This window comes from Myotis daubentonii, chromosome 3 (assembly GCF_963259705.1).
Source record: "Myotis daubentonii chromosome 3, mMyoDau2.1, whole genome shotgun sequence".
NCBI lineage: Eukaryota > Metazoa > Chordata > Mammalia > Chiroptera > Vespertilionidae > Myotis > Myotis daubentonii.
Window position 1 is genome coordinate 176228711 of NC_081842.1, and position 15606 is coordinate 176244316.

Below are 15606 nucleotides of genomic sequence, written 5' to 3' on the forward strand. Positions count from 1 at the left end.
CCTGTGTTTTCCCCAACAAGTTTACCCCAGTGTTCTCCACTTCAGGAAACAACAGCTCTATCTTTCCATTTACTTAGGATAAGACCTTGGAGTCATCCTTGACACCATTCTCTTTCCTTCAGCCCATATCTGATCCATCAGAAAACCCTACCAGCTTTATATAAAAGTATATATATATATATATATATATATATACACATATATATATATATATATATATATATATATATATATATATCCAGAACCCAGCCATTTCTCACTATCTCTACTGCAACTACCATGATTCAAGCAACTTTCCTCTCTCTCCTGGATTTAGAGCAATAGCCCCCTCACTGTCCTACCTGCTGCTATCTTGCTTGTACTTCAGCTTATTCTCAACTACCAAATAGAATGTTCAAAAAAAAAATTAAATCAGATCATGTTACTCCTCTTTTAATGACCCTCGCTTAGAAAAAAAGTTGAAGTTTTTACAATGATACACGATACCCACATGATCTGGAAGTCCTTCATGTCGGATTGCATCTTCTACTACGTTTTTTTCTCTCATTCATTTGACAGCAAAATTCCAAGCATACTTCCACTTTGAGGCCTTTGCATTATTATTCTTGCTGGGAGTGCTCCTCCCTAGATATCCACACTTCTTACTTCCCCACATCTTTCAGGTCCTCAATCAATTGTCACGTATCAGACAGGATGGATTGGGTTATGCTGCAGTAACAAGCGCCATGAAAACCTCAGTAGCTTAAAACAAGTCATAATATATGTCCATTTTGTAGATAGGCTCTGCTCCATGTTGTCCTTGCTCCAGTTTCCACGATGACAGAACAACCACTACTGGAACATTGCTGTGGCAGAAGGAAAGGAAGAGCAGGAAGAATCATATACTAACTGTTAAAGCTTTTACACCAAAACAGCATCCATCACTCTACTCACATTTCATCAATCAAAATAAGTCACTGGGCTTTTCTAATTCCAATGTATCAAGGAAATGCAATCGTATGACCATGTGCTCAGAAGAAGAATCAGAAATACTGAGGAACAGTACTATGATATTAATAGTTATCACAATCATCCCCTACAAAAAATCACAAGTCTTCCTGATGCTGTGTTTTCAATGACTAGAATAATAACTACTATATAGAGGCTTTAGATAAAAAATAAACAGGGTTACATTGGATACATTTTTATTGAGCCTTTTAGTTTACAACATGATAAAAAAAGTATGTTGAATAAATGAATAAATGACAAGAAGGATACAGTTAGTGATCCAAGTAAAATGCGCAATAATTTTCAGTTGCCCAGGTTTGGGGTTTGGCTTAAACCAGGGCTTGCATTATTCCTGTATTTAACAAATTTGGGTATAGACCTAACTTATTCAAGGTGCTATACATCAAGGAAAGCACCCTCATCCTCAAACACACAGATACATGGGAACGTCTTACCTTCCATCTTTATGCTGTTTTTCCAATGGAGAATATGCAGTTTGACTTTCATGGAAACAAAAGTAACAATCTTCCTTTGTTCAGCTAAGATATGTCTGAAATTAAGGTTTCTTGTCCAGAAATACTAGAAAATCTCATATGTGATAAGCGCACCTCCTAATTTCTTTGTTTTTTTTCTGGTCCATTTGCATTTCATTGCATGTGCAGGCCCCCCAGTAAGCAAAACTTATGCCAATAATGAAACTCCTAGGATCTTAATTTGAAATTTTCAGCAGCTCGAGGTCAGTCTCTTTGCATCATATCTTCTTTAATGAAACAACTAATGCATTTCTCATTTGTAATTAAATAATACCTTAAAAGGCTCTGCCCTCCTCAAAAGTTTCATGTGGAATTCATTTTCACATAGGGATAATTACACTCAGCACTGAGGGTGGGCACTGTGGTGAGGGATATGGATATTCATTAGGTCCTTGAAGGAAAATTATAAAGGAACTTAGTCCAGAAGCTAAAAAAAGATCTTAGTCAGTAGAAAATGAAGTTAAGATATAAATATTGATTCCAATGCTAGTTTGCTTCCCCACTTAGAGATATTATTGTTGAGTCAATTATTTCTCTCACTTTTTTTTTTACAATTTTTATTGAGCCTCTTAGTTTATAACATGAGGTAAAAGGAAAATGAGTCTCCTTAACCAGTATTTTACACAACTGTAGTAAAATATTTTAAACTTCAGGGATTTATAAGAGATTGCAATTCTTAAAAGTTTGGGGAGAGCACTGGCCAGTTTGGTTCAGTGGTCAGAGCATTGGCCCATGTAACAAAGGGTTGTAGGTTTGATTCCTGGTCAAGGGTATGTACCTTGTTTGCAGGTTCAATCCCCAGCCCTGGCCTAGGCTCGAGTGGGAGGCAATCAGTCGATGTGTCTCTCTCACCCCTCCCTTCCACTCCCTCTAAAAATCAATGGGAAAAAAATCCTCACTCCTAAGGTGGGGATTAAAAAAAAAAAAGTTTGGGGAGAGAGTAAAAACGTTCTAACATAACTCCTTGAATTTTCCAGTTGACTCTTCCCTTACAATAGTAACCAGCTGTAATTAGTTACATAAGTTTCTTCAAGGCCATTGCTGATGTCTTTGAGTCTGAAGCATTGCTATTACAATCAATACCCACTAATTCCTCTTCAAAAATGAGTTTTGCATGTGGTAGAACTTTGGTATCAGGATGCCCTGTCTTTCCATAAGCTCACTCTGCTTCAATCTCAAGTGGAGTCTTTTCTCCTTTACTCAAAGTCAAGAGTGCCTCTTCCCATCCTCTGATCACCTGCCAGTTCCACCTGTAAAGCTTACAGGCTTGGCATTTTTCTTCTTTCAACTTGTTTGAATATTGGCATCAAAACCAGTTCCATTCCACAATGCTCCTGTAAACTAGCGGTGAACAACACCTCCCTTCTTGGGGAAGTTGATTTTATCCCTTCTTTTTTAAAAATATACTTTTATTGATTTCAGAGAGGAGAGGAGAGAGAGAGAGAGAGAAAGAGAAAGAGAAAGAGAAAGAGAAAGAGAAAGAGAAAGAGAAAGAGAAAGAGAAAGAGAAAGAGAAAGAGAAAGAGAAAGAGAAAGAAAGAGAAAGAGAAAGAGAAAGAGAGATAGAGGGGGAAACAACAATGATGAGAGAGAATCATTGACTGGCTGCCTCCTGCATGCCCCACACTAGGGATCGAGCCAGTAGCCCAGGCATGTGCCCTGACTGGGAATCTAACCATGACCTCCTGGTTCATAGGGCAATACTCAATCACTGAACCATGCTGGCTGGGCTATTCCCTTTTGTAAGAACAGATTTTGTATATTTTGGTGGACCCGCATCCGCAGTCTTGGTTTCTTTGGGTTTATCTTTATCAAGCTTCACATTTTTCACCTGCTTAGATGCTTTACTTACACTTTATCAGTACCCTTGAGACACTTTCAAAAAGATGGTTACAGGCTGTAACCAAATGGTCCTTGTTAGCTCTCTTGGCCACATTTAATGTTTTCTAATAGCTTAATGTTCTGCAAGAAGCGCGTCTGAACCGTGGTCCTGCAGAAACTTGATGCTGTCCTTCTCCAGTAGCAGTTCGTTCTGCAGGGCCCATGGTCCAGGCCACGGTGTCGGGCCGCCGCCCTCTTCCCCGCTGCCTCTGCTGTTTCCCAAGATGCTTTTTAGCAAAGACCATATCCAGTTCTGCAAAATATTTTTTGTGGGAGCAACAAATACATTTGCATATGATGTGCATACACTTTATATATGATTACATACCATCTCCAGGAAAATTCGAAGCTAAAATGAAATTAGTAATATTTTTCCTTATGATGTTTTCCTTAGCTTCTATGCCTCAGTATTTATGCCTCCCCACTGCCTATAGTTTAAGTTCTTTTTTATGGTAATATATAGTGTTTTATTTATTCTGTTCATTAATAACTAATATTTGAGAACATTTATAATATTAATGGACTTAATCTAAGAGAACTTCAACTTATTTTTTTTCAAAATATTTTAATACCGGTATTAATAAGAGAGAATGTAATGTCTTCTGCCTGGTACCCAAGTCACCTGTTCTGTCATCACTGCCATCTTTTTTCCTGTTCTCTACATTATTTCCTGCACCGGCCACACAGAAGGAGCAGGCCATGAGCAGTCACTATTAGTTGACTACCCACTGGCCACTTTCTCATTTCTTTCTTCCTAACAGAACCATCATTTTCTTCTTTCTGGCATTTGCATACTATATGCTTCTGGCCCTCACAAAGCTCCAGCGTGTAGGATTTGATTAGTCTACACCCAACCTGGTAGATCCAAGGGACTGGTTTAAACATGGGAATGTGATGCAATCTTGGCCAATGAGAAGGAAAGAGAAGCTTGCCAGGTAGGGGATTTCATTGAAAATTTTCTGAGTCTCAAAAGAGGACACAAAAAAAGCGCAGAGACTCACCTCTTTTCTACTTCTAGACAGGGCTACAGAAAAAGGAGATGCCTAGAACAGCATCAAGATCATATAACCATGGGAGCAGAGGGCACGCACAAGGTGGCAGAGGGGAAATATGGAAGGAACCTGGACTTTTGAAGAGGTAATTGTATCCCTGGATTAAACCACCATCATAACAACTATAATTATAACTTACTAGAGACCCGGTACCCGAATTAGTGCACTGGTAGGGGGGCCCTCGGCCTGGCCTGCAGACATCCCTCAGGAGGTCCCGGATTGCAAGATGGTGCAGGCCAGGCTGAGGGACCCTTGCACCACTGGGGCCGGAGAGGGACTACAAGAGGGCTCCAGGGCATGTCTGGCCCTTCTCACCCAGTCCTGATCAGCCAGATCCCAGTAGCTAGCTAACCTACCAGTTGGAGCATCTGTTCCCTGGTGGTCAGTGTATGTCATAGTGACTGGTCAGACGGTTGAACTATCGGACACAGCATATTAGGTATATATATATATCTACACTAATAAAAGAGAAAAATGGTAATTGGCGTACGACGATACCCTTTTCATTGGCTAATCAGGGCTATATGCAAATTAACTGCCAACTATGATTGGCAGTTAACTGTCAACTAAGATTGGCAGTTAACTGCCAACAAGATGGCAGTTAATTTGCATATGTAGGCACAATGCAGGGAGGCAAAAGGGAAAGCAGGAAGAAGCCCCCTGCCACTGACAGTGATCGGAAACCCAGGGGGGAGCTAAGAGCTGGGGGCAGGGCAAAGGCGGCCCTGGGGCTGCCTTTGCCCTGCCCCCCAGCCATGATCGGAGAATCAGGTGCCTTTGCCGCCCTGGCCAGTGATAGCAGGAAGTAGGGGTGGAGCCAGCGATGGGAGCTGGGCACGGTCGAAGCTGGCAGTCCCGGGAGCTAGGGGTCCCTTGCCTGGGCCTAAAGCGGAGCCCACGATCGCGGGGCCGCTGCAGCTGTGGTTCCCCGCTGCCCGGGCCGAACGCCTCAGCCAGAGGCGTTAGGCCTGGGCAGGGGCGGAGCCTGCAACCACGGGGAGCTGGGGGTCCCCTGCCCAGGCCTGAAACCTCTGCCGGAGGCCTTAGGCCTGGTCAAGGGGCCGATCCGGTGATTGGTGATCAGAGGGTGATGAGGGTCATCTCCTCTGTCAGAGGCGTCAGGCCTGGGCAAGGGGCTGATCCTGCGATTGGAGGGTGATGGGGGTCAACGCCTGAGGGCTCCCAGTATGTGAGAGGGGGCAGGCTGGGCTGAGGGACACTCCCCCCCCCCCCCCCACACCCAGTGCACGAATTTCGTGCACCGGGCCCCTAGTATATATATATATGGCAGGTACTATTATGAGCATTTTATATATGTTAACTCATTTAGTCCTCACAACAATCTGGTGAAGTGGAAGTTTTTATTATTTTCATTTTACAACTGAGCAAACTGAAGCAGAGATGTGCCAAGGTCACTCTCCTGATTGTTTCTCTTTTCAGATACTTATTACAGAAATTTAAAACTGTACACTAAAGTAGAGAATAGTGCAATAAATCCCTCTGCACCCATCAATCATCTCCTTTAAACAGTTAGCAACATCTGATCATTCTTGACTCATTCATGATGCCCCTGTCCACTTTTCTCCCCACATTGCTTTGCAGCAAATCCCAGACCTCATATTATATCATATTGGATTACTTCATGCATGACAAAAACTAATAGCTACTTTTACTTGGGTTTTCTGTTACAGCCCAAACTAGTCTCTACGTATTAATAACTTTCTCCTTATAAAAATTTGAAAATGTAGATAAGCTGAAGGCAAAATTATAAAATCCACCTACAAAATGATCACCTAGCAATAACAACTAATAATCAATTAGTGTGCTTCCTTTCAGTATTTTGTATGTTCACTTTGAATGTGAAATTGTGCTTTTTTCACTTATCATGGCCTGAGCATTCTCCATTCTTATTCCAGCCTCCATGATATTTGGGTGCTGGGCTCTCTATCTTTTCTTCTTTTAGGAACTTGAGGCGTGCTCTCTTTGCACTTGGAACAACACCCCCACCACTGTCATTTAATGATGTGGCAATTGTCTATCCACTTTCCTGACTAGACTAGCACACACTGAAGGTAGGAGCTGTTGCTGAGTTACAAACATTGTTTTTGCCTAAATCTCTGGTGCCTGCATTGCTGTAAGAAACAATCTGACAGAACTCATCATTGTAGGGATGGTGTTGAACCTGGGGTGGCCTGCATCATGCACTGTCCCCTTTACAGGGATCCAGTGGAGAAACTCCTCTCATCCCAGCCGCAGTCACAACCATGCTGCTCCTGAAAAACAGGCGGGTGCTCTTCAATGGCTGCCATAAACAGTTGTAATATTAGTGTGTCCATTTTTGCTTTGGTCACTAGATAGTTCAGAGCTGAAGCTGTGGTTCTAACTTTGGAAAGTATTTACAGTTTTCAAAGCATAAACTCACACTAGTTTTATTTTTTCTTCACTGCAAATTATTTGTATTTGAAATAATCATATGGTATGATGATAAGGCCATTTCCGACATGTTAATTCATGAATTTTCTTCTCTTCTTTCTTCCACGAAAGTAGCTTGCAGGTTCTGTGCCTTCTTGCTTTAGGACTGGTAAATTGTGGTTGACTTCCATTTCTGGATTTGCTTAGAAACATCTGAAGTCTTTAAGGAGGATGAGCTAAGTGTCTGTAAGGAGAGGAAGGGCTCCTGAGGGAAACGTGGAAAGAGGAGGAGTTCCCCAAGAATGTCAAAGAGGTCCCCGAGTCTCTTTGGGTCTGTGGGTTCGGAGAGCAGAGGGAAGTAGAACTCACAAGTGGCAGGACTCCAGGTGAGAAGAGTGTCCACCTACCCCATAGGAGCAGACTTAGATTAAAATTAAGTGTGATATATAGAAAACAAAGAAACTTAATATTTCTTGTTTTACCTGAATTAGACTGGGATTCATATTCATGACAGTACTTAGTGAATCTGTGAAAGCCACCAAATCTTTTTTGTAAAGAGACAGTGTACAAACAAAGCAGAGAAGAAAAGCATTATTATATGGGAAGAATGTGAGTTTTGGAGTGAGACCTATCATTATTCTACTTCAGGCCCTTGATTTTCCCCTTGGATTTCTCCGATTGCTTCCCAGCTGTCCTAGCAGGACCCACTCTTGCTCCCCTCGCTGCATCCTTCACCCAGCTGTCAGAATTGTCTTTTGCAAATGCAGGCCAGCTCGGGTCCCTCCCCTGCTTAAAGTTCTCTGTTAAATCCCTTTTTACTCTCAGAATGAAGTTTAAATCTACAAGGACCTTCGTCATTGGCTTCTGTAAGCCTTGTCTGCTAAAAGCACCCCCCATTCCTACCCAAACTTGACTCTCAAGCAATAGTGTCCCACTTGTTATTCTGCAAATGCACCATCTCCCTCTTCTCGCCTGGTTCTTGCGGCTCATAAAGTCTTCCCATGGACCAGCTCCTACTATCTCAGAACTCTCCCAGTGACAGGGTCATCCAGAGCCTTCTCCAACCCTGCTCTCTCCATTCGGGCTAGGTGTGGGGTCTCTGCTCTGTGTCCCCAGAGCGCCCTAAGGTTACACCTGTGTCCCTCATCACAGTGATTTGAACTGCATGTGTCACAGTAAGAGAGAACAGGGAAACTTGTTTATAATTGGGGGTTCCAGTGTCTGTAGATGTGGCTGATGGATGGTGACATGGGAGGAGGAAGACATTGCAGAGAGAGTCTTGGGCGTCTAGAGGAAATGAGGAAGAAGTCTGGCACTGTGGTCCACACTTGGCAATGGGGCTCAAGGGCAAAATGGTTTGAAATCCAACGTGAGGATGTATTCAAAAATGCCTAAGGCAGAGACTGCAAAATCTGCTCCAATGTCCGGTCTCTGTTTTCCTTTCAGTCATATAAACCCTTCAGGGTTTCATGTGGTCACGTGGCCAAAGATTATGTTTTCCCAGACTTCCTTTCAGCTGGGTATGGTCAGGTGACTAAGTTCAGGCCAATAGGATGGAGTGGAAGTGATGTATGGATACTTCCAAGTTATCAGTAAAGAAAGTAGCTGCTTACACTGACTTTTTCTTCCCCCTTCCTGATGGCTGAGACCCAGAGATGAACGAGGAAACCCAGGTGCCGAAATAATCCTGTGCAGCATTGCTTCCCACCAGACTAGAGAGCTCACCTAGTTCTGTTCTGATACATGAGCATGAAACAAACTTCTGCCATCTTGGTTAAGGTGAGCATATACGTCTATTTTCCAGGTATTCATTTCATCCAGAAAATTTACCAATGGGAATGGGAGCTCAGGGTGGGGAGGGGGATTGTAAACAATCATGCCAGAGGGCATCTCCCACAGCAGGCGCTGTGCAGGGTCCCACTGAGGACGCACCTTGAGCCCTTGACGTCAGCTGTGGCTAGTTTTGTTGCTTATCTGGGCCTGGAGCCTGCGCATTTAGACTTCCCCGAACACAGGCACTGACTGACCAGGAAGAAAAGAACAAGCAGCTCCACTTGAATAAATGCGGCTTGCTCCCCCCCCACCCGCCCCCCTTCTTTAAGTTCCCAAAACACTGGGGGAGCAAAGGGGAGGAGACAAGAAAAGTGAAAGAGAGAAGCATATTCCCTCCACAGCGGACAACAAGCCTCCTGAGCTAGGAGGAGGAGAATGAAGTTGGATATGAGTTGGAAGCGTTAGGCTGCACCAGTTGTATTATGTTGCATTTTTAAAACCTAAAAACGAGCATAAAGTTTCACCTCAAATGTCATTTAGTGAAGGGAAAGTGAGGCTCAACAGTGCTTTTCTAGGGGCAGTCCCTGGAGGAAATCATAGTTTTCATGTTTGAGCTCTACTGAGTTTAGAGCATTCAGTAAAGTGGTTAGGAACTGAAAAAGAAATAGCTAAAATTATAACTCTAATCCTCCCGCGTCCCTAATGTGGTCGTGGTCCTCTTCCTTGTGAAATAGACAGTACATGGAAAGGGGAAGGGAGAGGGCGAGAGGGCAGAGAGAGTGGACACCAGCGATGTAGACCTAGGAAGCTGGGTGGCCTCAGAGGACAGGGCAGGTCAGCAGGACCGTGCTGGGGTGTTGGGCAGAGCACTGCAGGTTATCAGAGGGCCAGCGCCTCTCCACTGCTCCTGAGGTTTCCTCCCTTGCCGAATGAGTTCAGTGAGAGGAACATGGCCTCTTTCTTCCCCTTTATTCAGGCAATATGTTGTATGAGGCGGGAGCCAGGTGTCTGGCCGGTGGGGTCAGACTAAACCTGGGTTCAGCAACCTCGGTACTTGGGTTCTGGCTGGGAAAGAATTCAGAGCGAGACCCAAACTGTAAGAGAACATCTATTTGGCAAATCACAGAAGTAGAAGGAGTAATTCTTAGAAGAAATGGGCTTAGGAAACAAGTTATGGAGGTAAAGGAAGGGCCCTTGGAGCTTAGAATCCAGAAGCTAATGGTAACATGCCTGAGGGGTGAGGGTGGCAGTGGGGGGAGAGGGAAGGAAAAGGGAAAGGGAGGGAGGTGCTCCCAGGAGGAAGAGTGCACTGGGTCCCCGTCCTGTCCTAAGGGTTTAAGGGTGGAGGTTTTGGGGGAGGTCCCAGAAGAAGGTCTCAATAGACTATTCAGCAGTTTTCCAGGTGTGTCCTTCCAGAGCTGTGGTCTCACTGATTGATTGGCGGCATCAGGGCAGGGGTCATTACTCAATGCATCTGGTCCTGGCATCAGCCGTGGCTGGTTTTGTTGCTTATCTGGGCCTGGAGCTGAAATACAACTGAGGCCTAAATTGTATATCTAGGGAGGAAAGGGCAGGGGGTTCAAACCTCATGACCAGGGACATGCTAGGGGAGGAAAAGTCACCATGGGGGCGAGGTGCCACAACTGATTGTCCATTGCTAGGCACCTGGGGCTTTTCATCCTGATGACCTCCCGTACCTGGGCCATCGTCCTGCTCTATTCAGGTGTCTGACTGCTTACAACACCTCCCCACACAGTTGGAAACCTTAACTGATTGATCATTTGGGGAAGATTAAATGGCACAGTCAGCTCAACTCTTCCCTACTCTCCTGGGAGGGAGCTGCCCTGAGGGCCAGACATTCTCTTCTACCTCTTCATGCCCCAAATGCTCTAGGAAACTGACCCCACCTGGTAGACCTGCAGGTCACTGGTCCCCGGGACTGTGTGGCAAAGAAAGGACTGACATCATTGATTCCCTCCCCTAAGCCCAATCCTACCCAGAGGTCATCAACGTGGTTGAGCAGAAAAACAGCACACTCTAGACAACAGAAACAACTACCAGAAGACAGGGAAGGGAGAGATGATTAGAACGCAGCTCAAATTATGTGTAAGACGTTCCAACCCCAACTTGGAACTCCCAGAGAGATACAAAAAGAAAAAAAAAGGGTCTGAGTAAGCCACGTGGCAGGTGAGGGCTGATAATGGCACAGATTTATGGGCAAACTCTTAAAGTGACTTAGTCCTGGTCCTATCAGCCATGACAATGAAGGGAAGATTTGGGCTGCAATAATCAATGAATACAGTGATGGCGAACCTATGACATGCGTGTCAGAGCTGACACATGAACTCACTTTTTTGGTTGATTTTTCTTTGTTAAATGGCATTTAAATATATAAAATAAATATCAAAAATATAAATCTTTGTTTTACTATGGTTGCAAATATCACAAAATTTCTATATGTGACACGGCACCAGAGTTAAGTTAGAGTTTTTCAAAATGCTGACACGCCGAGCTCAAAAGGTTCGCCATCACTGAACTAATACTTGAAGACTTCCTGATAGGTGGTCTACTCCAGGTGTTTTATAGAACTTAGAGGAAAAGCTGTGTAACATCTAATACATTTTCAGTCTAATACAATTGACGAAATGGTAACTTTTTTTGCCATGGAAAGGAAAAAAATCCCTACATTTTCCTTAGAGGTTTCCACTCAAATACTTTTCAGTTTCACCCTCTTTGTTTTGTTTGTTTGTTTGTTTATTTATGAGAGTGGAAAGGAGGGAGGGAGGAAAGGAGAGAGAGAGAAACATCATCAATGTGAGAGAGACACATCGATTGGTTGCCTCCTGGAGGCAAACCAATGAGGATGCCTGTGACCAGGAGTCGAACCCATGGTCCTTCACTATGAGGGTTGACACTCTAACCACTGAGCAAACAAGCCAGGGTCCTCCTGGTTTTACTGACTTTGCATCTTTGTGGGGAAGGTGTGAGCTTAGATTAGTTTGAAGGAAACAACTAATGCAATCCAACTGAACCACTCGAATTCCACTGAAGGATTGACTATTCTCGAGGATTCAGGCTTTCTGAAGAGTTCATTTCAAATCTATTTTTTTAGAGTGGAGGTATAGATATGCTTCACATTCCTGTTTGTTTGTTTTTTCATGTAAGAGAAAATTCTGAGGTCAGCACAATTCTTGTTCTAAATAAGTGTTTTATAATGATATTCATACAAGTTCTCATTACAACGCAGCTAACAAGAGCCAGATTGGTTGTGGTTGAGTTATAGTTGCCGTTTTGTGGGCTACATCTTTGTAAATCAGCCCTTAATTGGGGTCAGTGGGGGGCTTGGGGGTGATGCAACAGGGTTGCCCTATTCACCCCGTGGTTCTTCATTAGTCACTGTGTGTGCCAAAGTGCACCAAGCACCAAGAGGCCAGATTACGTATTTGCTTAGGGAAGCCAGCAGGCTTCCAAAGCATGCGATACTGTACATGACTCCAGTAGAGTCAGGCTAGGTTAGCATCCGGGAAAGAGAACCGGCTTTGGAGTCAGGAGGCACAGCTCTGCCACTGACTTGCTGTAACTTTAGGCAAATTCATGAACCTGAGTCTCAAATTTCTGGCGTGTATGTGTGGTTTGTTTTTTTTGTTTTGTTTTTTGTTGTTGTTGTTATTGATCCTCACCTGAGGATATTTTTCCATTGTTTTTTAGAGAGAGTGGAAGGGAGAGGGAGAGACAGAAAGAAACACTGATATGAGACAGATACATTGATTGGTTGTCTCCTGCATGCACCCAGACCAGGTCTGGGGAACCTGCAACCAAGGTATGTGCCCTTGACCAGAATTGAACCTGGGCAGTCCTCAGGCCGACACTCTATCCACTGAGCCAAACCCGTTAGGGCTCAGGTTTCTTGTCTGTTAAATGGGGTAAGCATACTTCAACCACAGGGTTACTGCTACCATTAATGAAATTACATACAGACAGGCCTAATGCATATGAGACATTCAAAAAGAGTAGCAAAATAACTTTTATATCAGAGGCAAATAATAGAAAATTCAGAGTGATTTGTTAAATAAGGCAAGAGGAAATGAGCACTACAGAAAAATACATATTTTTGAAAATATGATGTTAGTTAAATAAGGACACCAGGAAGGAAGGAATTAATCAACTGTACATCCCAACTTGTGCCAAGTGCTGAAGAGATTCACAAAGACCAAACAGACATGGCCTCGCCCTTCGAGGCTCCTGCTCTAGAGGAGTGCTACATACATGTAAACCTGAAACAGGAAGTTAACAACACAGGCCAACCAGCAACCAATCATTGCCTGCCTGCACACTCTACATATTTGTCAACTAGATGAGTAGAGCCTAATTCTAATCAAATAATAATATGTGTAGATTCAAAACTTTCAGAATGCAGTAAGAACCTGGGTGGACCCTCTCCCAAAAAACAAAGTAACTGGTGAAAGTTGTAAAAGACAATCATTCAAAGTTTTTGACAATTGTCTTAAGGGCATAGAACAAATGGAGAGAGTCATTCAAGAAAATCTACTCTACCTTGCTGGGAACAGTGAGATTCTGTGCCATTTGCACCAGAACCCGCTCTATTACCCGCCTTCACAGCTTCACACAGAAGCTCTACTCTAGACACGTGCAGCCAAGCAGGCAGGGGCTCCTTCTCCTTCCAGTCCCCAGTCCTGAGCTATGGTGTCACCTGGGGAGGAGCAGGCTGTCATTTCGTTTCCCCACCCCCATGTTGCAGAAGCTCTGCGCTACACAGGCATGGCCCAGAGGATGGAGTTTTCCTTCCTCACTCAGGTTTAACTTAGGAAGGATGCTCTATCAGGTGCGGAGGCTGAGAACACTGGCAGGTTCCATGCCAGAAGAGGCAAGCTAAGATAAAGGATGGCCACTTCCCTCAGCCCCCACAGTGCTCACGCACAAAGCGGGCCGCCACTCTGGTAACAGTGGATCTCTGCCCCCGCCTCTGGTGCAGCAGCACAGGGATTCTGTCCAGGACCACGGCAGGCCATGAAGACTGAAGAACTCTGCAGCTCTGCCTGAGGGATTGGTGCCATTTGGAGTGCGGAGAACTCCATAGCTCAAGTCATTGCTGAAAATAATGGACAGCTTGGTGCAGAGCAATTTAGAGAAGGCTGGTAACTCCATTATGCAGAGCAGAGAGAAACCAGAGAGAGGGAGACAGCTAACAGGCCTCCAGGGATCACAATTCTGAAGTCGCGAAGGATGCACACATGTGCAGAGCTGTGCCTACTCAGGAACAATCAGAGCCGGGTTAGCGGCCAACTTGAAAGGGTCACTCATGCTTGCACAGAGCTATTAACACAGGGCAGAAGCTGCACTAGCACAAGGGGCTAAACACAGCATCTGACCAAACAGTGACTCTGACCTAAGGTGACTCATAGGAAGGCAGGTTTAAAAATAAAATCACACTCATCCCTGGCCATCTGGAAGCCGGTGTGAATGCCCAAGCTGCTCCCTCTTAGAAGCCATCAGAGAGGGGATCTCTATGCTAAGTGCTCCCAAATGTGGGGCAAAAAGTGTCACCTCCCTGCACTGTGAGAGAAACCACGAAGCCACATACACAGCCATTGTGAGAGGGTAACTAGCGTCTTGGTCTCTCTCCCAGTGCCTCGTACCCTGTTGTTAACACTCTGGCCAATTCCTTTAGATTGAGGTTTTATTGGGATTTTGCCCCCGACACTGTCCTTGAGGCCTCCCGGGGCCCTCACTCTGTGTGAACCAGTCCATTGCTGCATGGTTTCAGACAGTGAGGATAAGCCCGGGTGTTACTTCCTAGCGACAGTGTCAGATCTGGCATGGGGCCTGCACAGGAAGGAGCGGGGGGAGGAATCCTTTCTCCCTCCAAGTAGTGCTTTCGTTTGTGACGAGGGAGAGGGACCTTATCTTTGAGGTCCTTAGACTGCAATGTTCTCAACCGTCTCAGCTTGAAGTTTGCAATCAACCAGAAACAAGTGGTGGAAATGGAAACAAGTCAGGAGAGAGGCCAAAGCAAAACAGGACCAAATGCCCAAACCTGCTTTGGAATGTCTCTGAGTGGTCAATGCCAAGGCACGAGGAACAGGACACAGAGGAGACAGGTGGGACAGTGCCCTCTGAACTTGCAAGGCTCTGCCCATTCAGGCATGGTGATAAGCACAGGGAGGAACACCTGGGCTCTCTGTGGGAAGAGGTTGTGCCCCAGGAGGGATGGACAGGGCTGAGGGTTGACAGGTAGAAAGAAACAGGGATGGGGTGCACTCTTTAGGCTGAAAAACAATTATAATATGTAGAGCATTTTCATTTCTCAGCCAATAGAAGACTAGAAGTAAAGAGAAAGAAAGGAAGAAAGAGAGAAAAAGAAAGAGAGAGAGACATGGAGGACTATTAGAGACAGATACACTGAGCCCTAGCCAGTTTGGCTCAGTGGAGATAGATGTGCTGAAACTGGCACAAATGACATCTGATATATAGACTTCTATGAAGAAGTTAACCGAAAAACTGGAGTTCATTCATTTAAAAACTATTTTTTAATTTGTTGGGGGGGGACATTGGTTTATATAATTGTATAGGTTTCAAGTGCACAATTCTATAACACATCATCTGTATATTGCTTTGTGTGTTTACCACTCAAAGTCAGATCTTCCTCCATCACCATATATTTGACCCCCTTTACTACTTCCCTCCAACCCCCTTTTTCCTCAGGGAGCAACCACACTGTTGTCTGTGTCTATGAGTTTCAGTTTTATATCCCACTTATGAATGAAATCAAATGGTTCTTGACTTTTTTTTCATCTGACTTATTTTGCTTAGCAGGATTTTTTCAAGATTCATTGATGTTGTTCCAAATGGCAGTATTTCATCTTTTCTTATGACTGAGTAGTATTACATTGAATAGATGTAGCACATCTCCTTTATCCAATTATTTATCAAAGGACACTTCAGTTGTT

The 15606-nt window shown here is 44.3% G+C and overlaps 1 pseudogene; it reads right to left on the reverse strand.

Annotated features, from left to right (window-relative positions):
- Window positions 1–2606: 2606 nt before the first annotated feature.
- LOC132229755 (peptidyl-prolyl cis-trans isomerase FKBP3-like) lies at window positions 2607–10344 on the reverse strand (annotated as a pseudogene).
- Between the last annotated feature and the right edge of the window lie 5262 nt (window positions 10345–15606).